Source organism: Pezoporus flaviventris, unplaced genomic scaffold (genome assembly GCF_033815535.1).
Source record: "Pezoporus flaviventris isolate CSIRO_AGI_PZ_B2104156 unplaced genomic scaffold, CSIRO_AGI_Pfla_v1 ptg000005l, whole genome shotgun sequence".
Classification (NCBI taxonomy): domain Eukaryota; kingdom Metazoa; phylum Chordata; class Aves; order Psittaciformes; family Psittacidae; genus Pezoporus; species Pezoporus flaviventris.
In genome coordinates, this window is record NW_026892553.1 from 9,795,423 (window position 1) to 9,808,074 (window position 12,652).

Sequence of the window (12,652 nt, forward strand, 5' to 3'; positions counted from 1 at the left end):
AAATACAAAGCTAGGAACAAATCCAAAAGGCCTACAACATCTATGTCACCACCCACTTAAGTAATAAAAAACGAAGAACTTCTATTTTCACTTTACTTCTAGGAAAATATTTTGACGGGTTCAGTATTCTGTGAAGTGATAAGCTTCTGTTACATGTTTCAAATCATTCTATTATCACCACATGTATTGATTAGCTTAGTACTTTCTGAGCTAGCTATAAAAAAGGCTGCTCTCTTTCTGCATTAAAGAGCAAAAAAAAATTGACAGGTAGATAACCATATTGACTGAGTCTAAATAGTAAATGCAAGAGGCTTATATATGACTTATAAAACCCTATAGGAACCAAAGCTAATTTAGTAGCTTTTTTTTTTCCCAATTAAACAGAAAGTAGATGTCTTTAATTAACCACCCCCCACACCTTTTTTGATATATGTGCTACTTTAGTTGCCAGCTATAGTACATTACCATAGTTGTGGGTAAATCACTTTTTTCAGATGCAGAGCTATAGCTGTCTCCCAGACTGAGCTCTGAAGAAGAATGGACTGAATCCTGCATTAAGCTGAAATCCCTTTGCTTGGTTCGTATTTCAAAAGTCTGAGGCCAAAAAACAAACCCAAAGAGCAGTATTTCTTACAGTATTACAGGTTACAGCCATATGTTTTTCATTTGTAAATACTGTGAGAAGTAATGTTCTTGTGATACTTCTAAATGAAGACCATATGACACCACTCGACTGAAGACCTCTTATTGTGGCCTTTTAAAGACTACTGTCCGGTTGCTTGGACAGTTGCTAGCAAAGCTATTTTGCAGGGATGGCAAGAGGACAGCTTGCCTATTTTAAATCAAACATAAATAAGCATATTTAGGCTTGATTTTGAATTACTGTGACCAATGGGAACTTTGCATTTCACATCAGACTGCAGAACAGTGCACTTTAAGTGACTTGAATACGTGTGGTTAAAAGAACTGACCACATATACTTGGGTTGGGGAAGGAAGGCCTAGATAGCTTCTTTCTCATTGTGCATTTGTTAGTAGTTTTATGGTTTTGTTTTTTTAAGCTACTTCTAACCTTTTCTTGTTGGGAGAAAATAAAAAAAAATCTCAATGAACCTCTATTTGTACCTATATATTCTCAGAATTCCTCTATTTGTGAAGAGTCAGTCTCAGTGTGCGTTGAAAAGTCTTTGTTTCATTTTGTTTAAAGAAAACCCACAACACTTTTTGAAAGCTCCCAGTGCCAGAGGAGCTGCTTGTAAGTGGCTTGTTATTGGTCCAAGTTAAGTGTAAGAAATGCTGTTATTCCAATGGTGTCATAGGAAATGTCACAAAGTAAAATGATCTCAAAGGCTTTGGGGAGAGGAGGAGGAGAATTTGTTTTGGTAGAGCAAAGATATGGAGGTATCATTTAACATCTGAAGGGGAGTCTGTAGGGTGTATTCATAACTCTGCCAGTAGATTTTGTGTGTGACTGTAGGACACTCACTTTGGTACTTATAGCCAGTATAATTTGTAGAGGTTTTTTAATCAAGAAGGAGGCAGAAATCTTTATTAATCTCTGTTTCCCATTTGAGTAGTCCTCAGTGCCATAGAGCATATGACTAGGACAGGGGGTTATAATATTTATTTTTCACCCTTAGAGGAAAATTTTTTTAGATATATAATGGAAAAGCACTATTATGGCTGCTTTTCTATAACTGAAACGACATCTTTTCTGTTTCCTCCTATTAATTTAACAAAAACATCATAGGCCATATGAAAACAGTGTTAAGTGTTGTGGTATCTTCACATTGACTGGTAATGTACTTTTTGAATAATGTTTTTTAGTTGATAATTTTTCAGCATCTTGCTTCCATCCATCTGGCATAGAAATGCATAAGGAAGGATGCTCTTGGATATTGATAGTCTACTTAGTTGTCAGTTAACAAGGATGTTCTCCTAGGACCAGTCTGGCAGGTGTAACCAAGTTGGAGCCTTTGCGCTCTTCGTTAATACTTTTCTGGAAAATGACCTGCTTTAATAAATATATTCTCTATGAATTGTAAAACAAAGAATCCTCATGTAAGAAAAGATGAGAAAATACCATTTGCAGGTATTTGAATTTTTTATGATGTGTGTTTTCACTCTGGGAAGAGCCTGCATGCTTCTTACTGAGAATAGGATTGGCAGGTATCAGCATTTGGCCTTCTTTGCTGGAATGAATGGCCATTTGTAATCTTTCCCATCAGCTGTGTTAAATACTACTTTACTTGATGCAAACCTTCAAAGCAACACATGGCTAGTTTGAAAGACCTACCTACAGCTCTTTCCTGTCATAACTTTTGGGTACTTTTCTACAAATTATTCTTTCTTTTCTCTGTAGATAGCAGAGGAATTAAGTTTTAAATAGTCTGAGAACATATAAGTCACTTTTTTTTCAAGTACAGGCAAGACTCTAATGCACACACTTCTACATGGGCAGTGGCAGCTTCTGTGATTCATGGCTGGGACTGAACCTGAGGCTTCTCAGGGCAGCCTCTGGTTCTTCAGCAGGAGCGGGGACTCTTGCTGTAGCTGTAACTGACTTTCTCCCAGGATCACTCATTCAGTGAACATTATGAAATTACACCCAACACATGCCTCTTAAGTGTATAAAAAGGGGCATAAAGAAAATACTTGACAATCAGCGGGTGTAAGTGTAGACTCAGAGAAGTTCTAATCCTGATTACAATGGTGGTCAAGTAGAATATTAGACTTTTCTTTATCTGGTAGGTGTAGATCACTAAGAAACAACTGGAATGCTCTCTCAGGAATCCGGGCGGCTGAATGGTGCAGAAAGTGTGATTAGGTATCATAGAGGTAACAGGAAGTGAAACACAAACCACTGTTCTGAATGCTGTTAGCAATTGAGACTGAAATACAGCTAGTGAAAGGTGAAGGAGGAGGGATAGTGCCATATATTGTTAAGCTGATACAAGATTTACAAAGAATATTGCAACAAGTAAGATAAAGCCTAGGGAAAGAATAAGAAGAAAAAATCACTTATGCAACAGAGGTGTGGTGGTCATGAAGGAGATGTAGGTGTGATCTGAACATGCAGTGAGCCTTTCCTTCAGCTTTCAGTAGGAACATGCTAACCATGAAGCAGAGAATGGACAATGGAAGTGAAAACAAGGAAACTGGACTCACTATAGGGGGAAGAAGAACTACAGTACCCAGGTATGGTTGGCTTTCTGCTGGGAATCTCAAGAGCAGAAGTGCTTAACTGTTCCTAAACTCATCAGATTCCATCTTGTGAAAATCGTATGCAATATACAAGCAATTAACCTGTGGTCCAGAAGACAGCCTCCTCCTGCTCTGCGTTTTTCTGTTTTTACATGTGCAAGACACTAACTTGCATGCATACTTGTGGATATTCTGTGTGCTTAGTTCGTTGGCACTCAGAATAAGACTCAGATTTTAAGCCATTAGAGCAATACCGTGTGAATCATATTTATAACATACCTTCAAAGTGTGAAAATCAGAGGAGGGTCTTCTATGAGCATTTCCAGCTTCATGAGCAGAGCCACCCCACTATAAACTGGTAGTCTCTGATTCACGTATGGAAAAACATTTAGGATCTGCAAGTGAAAACATCATATGGGAATACTTTAATAAAAAAAAAGAGTGAAAGAAAGTTGAACATACAACTTGGCAACTCGCCATGAACTGCAGATATAGGTTAAAGTTATTTAGTTGGCAGGCGATTGCTAGTGTATTAGCAATGCTAGAAAAAAAAGATCTAATTTCTGTATTTTGGCTTGTGCAGTAAAGAAATTCCTCCCACATAAATATGTTCATTTCACCTTCTGGGAAGTAAAGAAAGGAAACCATAGCTGCAGTCTGTTATTTAATCTTCCTGAAATTAGCATTTGGTGCTCAGGAAGATTGAAAGATTTAATGCCAATGCCTTCCTCAAAAGAAAGAAATGACACACCACATATGTTTTAGCACTGGTTAGACTGTTAAATGGAATTAATCAAAATCCATGTTAAAATATTTCCATGTGTTAATTAGCAATGGTTTGGAACATTAAAATACATATTGGCTTGGGAATAAATTAATGAGGAAATATCAGATTGAGTTTGTGGGCTTTTAATTGCAACATAATATACTATGTGTTTTAGAAAGGTAAATGTATATATACTCCTATGAAATGCAATAGCAGTATGCACTTAAAACTGTAATAAAACAATCTAAACCAGGCTTTCATTATGGCAGAGGGAGTGATACCATTTCCCATTTTAAAAGAAACATTAAATCATCTAATAAGGTGAGAGAAAAACAGTTTTAAAATGCTGAGAGTTTCATCTCAGGCCAAAGGAAGTTTTAAAATTTCTCCTTTGAAAATCATGATGATGTAGCAAGTACCAACACCAGGTCTCCCATTGTGAGTAGAAGAATCGCTTTTGCCTTTCTCTTCCTGCTGGGTCACTGCAAACTTTTTTTCCCAGTCTCTCATGCTGAGACTTGAGAGCAGCAGAACAGCATAAATTTATTTAAGTACATAAATGAGCAACTGGACTCTTAAATTAAAACACACAAGGGGAGGTAGAGATATCTGTGGTAGCATTGTAGATACCTAACTCGTAGCTGAGGATAGAGGCCACAGTTGGCCCACAGAGTAGGAAGGACCTATTTCTTTTCCTAGGGAGGAATGACAAAAGAATATGTAGAAGCCACCTCCAAGAGGTTTCCTGAAGTTGCATCCCATGGTTGATCTCCCACATTCACATTGGTGGGGATGATTTTGTGTACATCCAGCACAGGGAGCTTAAGAAGAAGGTAGGTGTTGATTTTGACTTTTTCTGTGGTTGCTGTTCAAGTAGCCGTTTGTAATACAACACTGAGCATAGGAAAAAGGTTGAGGGAGTGGAGGGAGGAAGAGGCAACGTAAGTACAGGTTCAGTCACTTTCCAGGCTAATGAGCCTGTTTCTGCTTGGATTCGCAAAGATCGCTGAGAGGAGACAGTGATCATAGGTGTAAGCCCCAATCCCCATTAATACTACCAATTAATGCTGCCAGTCTAAACATATTTCAGTTAATACATGCTGCTTTCCCTTGCATGCTTCTTCAGAATAATTACCCATTGTTATATCCCCCAGATGTGTAAACTTGTTGGGTTATATTTCACCGAGCCACAAGCTGTGACACTTAAATCCACAAGACAAGCTTGCAGTTACTTCTGCTGTTTGTAAATATCCAGGCGTCCATTTACATTTGCCAGTATTTTAAATATAAATATTGAGATAATTCTTTTTTAAATATTTTAAAACACTGACATGTACCCTTTGTAAACTTCGGAAACTGTAGAGATCCTCAGGTCGCTTGTTGGGAGTCAGGAGTTGGATTTTATTACTTAGAGCTCATTCTAAATGAAGGCTTCATGTCCTCATCAGTAACCTGTCTGTGGGGTTTAATCCTTTTTAATGCCAAGAAACCCTAACTTCCATGTCCTCAGAACTAAAAACATTTCAAAAAATACATAATTTCTACTAGCACGTTGTAGTGACACTTGAATATGTTTGATTTTGAGCCCCTCTTTATATCCAGGAGTAGCTTTGAGAGGCAGCCTTCTTGTGAAGTAAAACTCCTCAGTATATTTTGCTTTGGGAAGAAGGAGAGATTGTAACAACATTTCTTCCAACCAACACATGCAGTTAACACATTGACATGAAGTGTGGCACAAATTTAGCTAGGGAAATATTAAAAAGACTAATTTTTATTTGAAGCAATTATCCTAGCAACCACATCATTTACTGTACAATAACCATGATCACAGAGGTCACTGTTTAACATGGTTTCATGGTGAGGAGTATGCACTGTGTTGTCATGGACCACAAATGGTTTGCACATCCAAATTTGGAAGTGAAGGATATAGTGCTTTGCCAGTGTTTCTGAAAGCAAAACTTTACCATTAAAGTGTCCTAAGGTCTGTGGAGTCACAAAAAGCCACTGGGGTGATATGCGCTGTGTGTGCCAATGGGTGACATTTTTTCATTGTCACAGACTCGTTCTTCCACCACCAGATAAAAGATGACTCTGCAGAGTGGAATGGTGGTGGGGCTTTGCTCAGAAAGCTTCTGCATGCAAATACAAAGAAACACATTTAAATTTGTATTTAAAACTGCTGTTGCTTTTTCCCCTCCATGTTATGATAAACTGGCTCTTGCCAATTCCTTAAAACATAAAATACTTGATTTGCTGTACTCCACATAAACAGAATTAGCCCAGAGTTAGGAGCAGACCCTTCTCTAAGGACTGTGGAGGTGATTGTAAAATACAGCCAGGTTAGACCTGTCTTACCATTTGATATTGGTGTTGCTGTGCAAGTAACTCCACTAATTCCACATGAGGACTGAGGTTTCCTGATTTTGAATAGAAGCAGCAAAATTGGGCCATAAATGATCAATCTGAATAAAACTTATTTAGGACTGGCAGCAGGAGTAGGCTGTAGCAGGGATACAGAGAATTATTGTTCTTCAGAGAAGAAAAATTAAAATTCGCAAATGCTGTTTTGGTAAACACTTTTTATTACTGCACCTGCGTTTCATCAAGAAAATTGTTTGCTACAGTTTTTACTATACTTTGATATATTGAAGATATTTGATTTATTTCAATAATGTTTTTTTTCTGCTTTTATGAGTGTGCTACATACTTTTAAGTCGCTACTCCCAGTATCAGATCTTGTGAGAAATGGCCTATTTACTTATAATTCTCATCCCACTTTTTCAGAAACAGCTATAATATGTATGTTATATAATAATATTATGATAATCATAATAAGACTTCAGATGAGAAACGAGATTTCAGTTGTTTAGCTAAATCAGGAATATATTAATGTTGACTTTGCTTGGTTTCAAGAGCCAGGAGCTAGAAAGAAAAGAGTGCATTTCTGTTAGCATTTCAGTTTATCTTAGGAGCACACTTTGGAAACAAATCTGATCTTGCCCAGTTGCTTTGTGGTTCACTGGGGAGTGGTCTCAGGGTAAGTCAACTGAGTTTCTTTAGGTTGAAAGGAAAACAAGAGATGCTCTGCAGGGACGCCCGTAACACGCTCCAGATGTTCTCTGGTGCTCAGGAGAAGTCAGACTAGTGCCATGCAGCCCTTTTTCTCGCCTCCTGTTCCCCAAGACACATACACACTGTGTTCACTGGCTGCTTGGCACCAACCCTTCCTCACAGATCAGCCCTTGTTGTGTTGTGCTTCTTACTAACATAGATACAGCTCAATTCTCTGGCACCAGCGTAGGTGCCAGTGACCTGGGATAAGATTAACAGTCATAGTGTTTCAGAAAGGGTGACTGACTTCTGTAGCTTGCCTATAAGAACACCTTAAACACCCATATGAGGGGGCAGCAAGAACAGAGAAGACTGCTTTCCCCTCACCAGAGACTCCATCTCTGCAGGGACAGCCTAAGTGTATCTCTTTGAGAAGGGAGAACTTCTGCAAGTGATAGAGGCAACTTTCATAACAAAGCACATAAAAAAGGGAGTGGATTTTTACAGCCTAGTGTGGGAGGTTTTCCATAACAAATCTTGCATGTGGTTTCAGAAGTGGGAGCCCAGAACAATTCGCCATGTTCTTGGCTCCTCCAGTCATTTTGGTTTCTAGGGTGAGGCACATGTCAGGTCACTGAAGGACAGAAGGGAACAGAGAGAGGGATTTCCCCTTTCATGAGCCACAATAAATATGTTTGTTCAAGAACAAATAGCTGGAATAAGAAGACATGCAGCTCTGATGCTGAAGAAAAGGCTATTTGTGTCAAATACATAGGAAATACTGTTCACAGCTGAGCCATTGTAAGGATTGTCCTTTAACGAGGACAACTTGCGATCCTGACTATGTAAAAGCCCTGTATTTCACTTTTTTCCCCATCAGCTAATATGGGGCACCGCATGGTGAGTAAAGATGCGATTGCAGTAAGCTGGGTTTTAAACTATTTTGGTACAGTGCTGTACTGCAAGCTGCCTTGGACTTAGGTGCTGTCAGAAATCCTTATTGAGTGGGATTTCCAGGTTTAAAGTCAACAGCCAGAGGCAGAAAGAAGAGATGGTATCTCTGTGTATGCCCTTAATAAAAAGTTCACTTGAACATAACTCCCTTATGATAGCAAGCCTGTGTATAACGGCGGGAGTGTTTACTTGGCACTGTCTAGGATTACCCATGGTATTTTGTTGTAATGGCGGGGGGAGAGAGAGAGAAAGAAGCACAGACAGAGACCAAGCCTGTGGCAGTGGAGCATAGTGGGGGTGCTCCCACAGCTGTCCCAGGTGTGGGGCTCAGCACAGAAAGACAAGTGGGTTTGTTTTCACTAGTGGACTTGGAGCCCAGGCTGAAGGCACCTCTGCAAGTAAAAATGTGGCAGGTTGTATTGGCAAAACAGGAGATCTGATGAAGAGCAGCTGGAACTGAAGGTGTGAGCACCAGTAGGAGGCTGTGGCAGAGGACATGGGGGAACCCCTAGAATGTGCATTATCTGACTCCTAACTAATACAGCCTCTGCCTGGGCTTCTCCAGAACCAGGCTGTTTCTTCTTTGCGGGGCTCTTGCAGATTGCATCTCACTCCTCTTTCTGTATGTACCTGTTTCTCCAAAGTACTGGCAGTAAAGCTGACTGCTGTGCTGCGTTTTGAGCTTGAGCTTTTGTGGACTTCATAGATTATTGTTTTTCTGGCATCAATATCATCAGTTTGTTTTCTCTGTGTGTGCATATGCACAAATCCAGACGTAAAATTGCAGATAAGCAGTACATAGACAGCCATATGACCGCTTACAGCTACATCTACATCCACACTTGCCATACAGAGGCTGAAAAGGCTTTCCCTGGCGCTGTGCTTTGGTTTCACAATAGAACACACATGATGAAAGTGGAAAGGAATTAGGTATGTTGTTGCCTTCTCTCCTGTGACATAAAGCCACGTGGAGATCTTCACTGCATCTGGTTTCTGATTTTGGCCCTGAATACAGACAAATACCACAGGCCCTAACAATTGTTTCTGGTCCTCCCTCCAAAAGTGAGGCCCTAGGGAACTGGTTTTCAGCTGAATGCTTTCTGTTCTGTTCAATGCTCAAATTTTTTACTGGCACTGCTTGTTTGTCCTTTGTTGAGCGGGATCGTACAATTACTTCTTAAATTCCTCTTTGTTCCCGTAGCTACTTTCACGCTTAGTCTCACTTAAAATGAAGCAAGATAAGCTTTGTCCACAGTGCTGGTGTCCCATGGCTCCCAGCACTTACTGTCTCCCCTGCTGTGGGGAAGGGTGTGGGTCTACAATGTGGGGATCAGAGGAGGGAAGGAAAAGAGCTTGGCTTGTGGCCCGCAGTATAGTGAGCAGAGCTGTGTGCCTCGGGAGCTGGAGGAGAACAGAGGAAGACACTGCAGTTTTTAGGTAGAAGAGCAGAAAAGTGAAGGCATCAATGCTTTGGTGGACATGACAAAGATAAAGGCCTGAGAAGGGGAAAAGCGCAAGGGAAGAGCAAGGCAGGTATTCACCCAAAGGCAGGGTGCTGGTCTCTGGCTGCCTGGAGGAGGCAGCAGCAGGAGGAGTGCCCACCTGGACATGGGAAACCTGGAGAATATTCTCTTGCCTGACTTAAGTCTCTTAGCCTCTTCCTGTGACTTGTCTGCACCATTTGCAGGGGGTAGAAGTGACCACAATAGTGTGATTTTAGATCAGATCATGAATGCATCCACTCTAAGGAGAGGTAAGCTGTGCATTAGACTCCTGCCCTGCTCCAGTTTCCTCTTACATGCCATCAGATGCACATTGCAAATAGCTGTGGCTGTGACAGCAGCACAACCTGTACTCTGTTGTCATAGAAAAGCCTGAACATTTTGAGTGTTTGGCACCTGAGGAACAATCTGATACCTTCTGTTAGGAAGCTTTGAGTTAGCAAGCTGCTCTTAAACCTTGAGGTGATTATGGTGCACATGTATAAGGTGTAAAACCAAAGCTTCTGTATTTGTGTATGTTAGAGAAGCTATTCAAATGTGTTCTCTCACCATTTTTCATGTACTTTTAGAGTGGTGATGGCTGGACTTTGCATATGGATTATTGTAATCCCACGTCTTTGCAGCAAAGTCTCACCTTGGATTGAGTGTCACATTGGGCAAAGAACATAGCAGGTATTTTGGAACAGAGCTTTGCTTTGTGAATTATTGCTTTCTCTGCTCCGAGGAAAGAATAAAAGCCACAGGTCTGCATTTACCACAGCTCTGTGTCTGAGCTAATAAACTGTGCTGAGAGCTTCAGCTCAGGTTTACACTTGTTTTTTTTCCAGCCTGAAACACAGGCTGAGATAACTCAGGTCTGCCCACATCAGACAGCACAAATATTCCTTGAAAGGGTTCCAAAAGTTTTGATGCCTGGATAGCTATGGCAAGGGTTTGTAGGTGTGTATAAAAATATATACAATAAAGGATAAAAATATATATCACAGAGGATGTGTATAAAGCCATTTGAAAATCAAGCAAAATGTGCACACAGCTCCGTTGAGATTGTGCTTGGGGAAAAATAACAGGAAAATTAAAGAGTTTTGTTTTTTTTTTTGGTTAGAAAAAAAGAGAACAGCACTCAAACAAGGAAAAGCCAGCACTGGCATTTTTGCATGTGGCTGTTACACAACTCTCCTTAGGGATTACCTTTGACACTGGGCTCCTAAAGTTGCAGCATCTTGCGTAATGTGCTTGCACAACTAGCACTGTGCTTCCTAGGCAGCAGGTTTAGACCCAGGGCAGTGAGCAGCAATCACTGACATTGTCTGCAGTGTTTTGTGGGAATGTTCTGAACCATTCCAAAACTAGAGGACAGAAAATGGAGTAAAGGAGACTGTTGGGGGCAAAAAAATGTAAGTCCCCACAGCACATTAGTATTGCACATTTGGCTTTAAGTAAAAGAGGTATAAGAATTATTTCAAAATCTGGTGTCTGAGCTTCTGAGTTTATTTACTAAAACATAAAGATCAATGCATTTTCTCCAGGGGGATCAATTTGTGCTCTATGCCAAAGTCAGCGTAATTTTTATTTTTGGCTCCAGTGGAAACAATTTTTGACCCTTTGTAATCAAGCTTAATAGATGAAAAGTGTTCTCTGTTTCCCCCATACATCTGTACCTACTTCATATTATGGCAAACAGTGAGACCCAGAGAGGAACTTCTTCAGATTTTCTTTTAAAGGACTGAATTCCAGACCCACAGTTGCTTATAGAGAACTTGTCATTGACTTCAGTAGTGTTAGGATCAAGACCTGAAAAAATAAATTCAGAAAAAAAAGGCTCTGAAATTAGCACATACAGATGACAACTGCATTATAGATTGGGCTGGACTGAGTATTTGTGCTTGTCCTCGTATATACCACTTCAAAACACCACAACTTTCACTGAAACAAGCTCTTGGGAAAATAAATGGAGAAGTTTCCAAATACTATAGCTGGTTCAGTATTCATACATAATAAACCCAGCTTCTGTAAATAACTCATTTTATCTGTCAAACATTGTAGGCGCATATGCCACATTAACTGTCACTGGGGTCGTAAATAAACAATGTATCTGTCTACACATTACTTATGTCTGGGGGAAATGAACAAGTACACAAGAAAAAACAGTAAGGAACATATTTTAATTGTAAAATAAAATGTTAGTGTTACTATTGCTAATTATTTTAAATACATCTGAAGTTAAAATAAGTTCATAATTCAATGCAGGATGACAAAGGGGTGATATTCAAACACAGTCAAGTTAATAATGTATCTAGTATGTAGTTTTACAATGTATTCCTATTCCCAGTCATTCAAGTACAACTCTGGGCATGTTTTGACTCTTTATACTTGGCAACAGAAAATGCACACAAGTCCCCCCAATCCGCACAACCAGAACTTGGAGCCGTGGCGGTGTCTGTAACTGATGCTCTAATAATGCTTGACTTTGTAGCTGGAATCTTCTCAAAATGGCATTTACAAATTTACCTTGATACCATGGTGTTTTCTGTATATAACTATATAGAATTTACATTTGGGTTTAGACTGTAGGTCCTGGCTCTGGTTTACTGTATAATAATGAGCCAAACTTAGACCTGTAACATATTCACGGTGGACTCTCCTTTCTAATAGTCTGTTTGCATGATTTCTGCTTAGCAGTCTGGGCTGTACTGCTTTTTGTGGTCGCATTTAGGCACCAGAGACAACAGGGGATGTTTAATGAGGTGCCAAAATATCAGGAGTCTGCCTCTGACCACCAGAGTATCTTGGTTGTTGAGATGCATTCTGTATACTTTTAATTTTGTTTTCTCCAGGCAGCATTGTCCCTTAAATGAGCAATTTCTGAGCCCTTCTTGGAACAATTTGTTTCCTGACATATGTTTGAAAACAAACAAATCGAAACCCAACAAACCCACAGATTCCCTTCAGTCTCTTCTAGATTTATTGTACTTTGGGTAGGGAAAAAAAAAGTTCATCAACCAACTGCATATGGATGGGGATAACAGGCTTGGTCTGCGATAGAGTAAAATTAAGTTAAGCTCTGTCTAAGCCAGTGTGATAGTAGATCTTATATTGTTAGATGATATTATCTTTATTAATTATAGAATTATTATGATTTACTGTCTGCACTAACCAGAAAACAAAAGCCTTTATAA

At 39.7% G+C, this 12,652-nt stretch overlaps 1 protein-coding gene across 4 annotated transcripts in view; it reads left to right on the forward strand.

Annotated features, from left to right (window-relative positions):
• The window catches only part of AFF2 (ALF transcription elongation factor 2), a 364,050-nt gene that overhangs the window by 130,379 nt on the left and 221,019 nt on the right, over positions 1–12,652 (forward strand). The gene's annotated exons all lie outside the window — the stretch shown is intronic.